Genomic DNA, 1177 nt, shown 5'->3' with positions numbered 1-1177 from the left:
GCTTTGTTTTTTTTGCTGAGGATTGTTCTGGCTATTCTTGGACATTTGTGTTTCCATATGAATTCCTGTGTTGTCTTTTCTAGGTCTGAGAAGAATGTTGTTGGTAATTTAATGGGTATTGCATTGAATTTGTAGATTGCCTTAGGTAAGATGGACATCTTCACAATGTTGATTCTTCCGATCCATGAGCATGGGATATTTTTCCACTTGTTCATGTCGGCTTTGATTTCTTTGAGCAGTGTTTTGTAATTTTCATTGTAAAGGTCTTTCACGTCTCTGGTTAGAAAGATGCCAAGGTATTTCATATTTTTTGTGGCTATTGTGAATGGAACTGTGTTTTTTATTTGGGTTTCTGTTTGTTTATTATTGGTGTGGAGAAATGCGATTGTCTTTTGTACATTTATTTTGTATCCTGAGACTTTGCCAAAGGCCTTTATCAATGTAAGGAGGCCTTTGACAGATTCTCTTGGGTTTTCGAGGTACACCATCATATCATCAGCATAGAGAGATAACTTGACTTCCTCTTTTCCTATTTGAATACCTCTGATTGCCTCCTCTTCTCTGATTGCTCTAGCCAGGACTTCCAATACTATGTTGAACAGGAGGGGAGAGAGTGGGCATCCTTGTCTAGTTCCAGTTTTCAGGGGAATTGGTTCCAATTTTTGTCCATTTAGGAGTATGCTGGCTGTGGGTTTCTCATAGATGGCTTTTACTATTTTGAGGTATGTTCCCCGTATGCCTAGATGTTCAAGGGTTTTTATCAAGAAGGGGTGCTGGATTTTATCAAAAGCTTTTTCTGCATCTAGTGATATGATCATGTGGTTTTTGTTTTGACATCTGTTGATGTATTTAATTACATTTATGGTTTTACGAATGTTGAACCAGACTTGCATGCCAGGAATGAAGCCTACTTGGTCATGGTGGATGATTTTTGAGATGTATTGCTGAATCCGGTTTGCTAGGATTTTGTTGAGAATTTTAGCATCTATGTTCATCAAAGATATTGGCCTGTAGTTCTCTTTCTTTGTTGGATCTTTACCTGGCTTGGGTATTAATGTGATGTTGGCTTCATAAAATGATTTGGGGAGAGTTCCATCTTTTTCAATTTGCCTGGAATACCTTTCAGTAGGATTGGTATCAGCTCCTCCTTGAATGTCTTGTACAATTCTGCTGGGAA

The sequence above is a fragment of the Carlito syrichta genome, unplaced genomic scaffold, assembly GCF_000164805.1.
Source record: "Carlito syrichta isolate Samal-C Ts95f unplaced genomic scaffold, Tarsius_syrichta-2.0.1 Scaffold255597, whole genome shotgun sequence".
Classification (NCBI taxonomy): Eukaryota; Metazoa; Chordata; class Mammalia; order Primates; family Tarsiidae; genus Carlito; species Carlito syrichta.
This window is presented reverse-complemented; position numbering follows the sequence as displayed.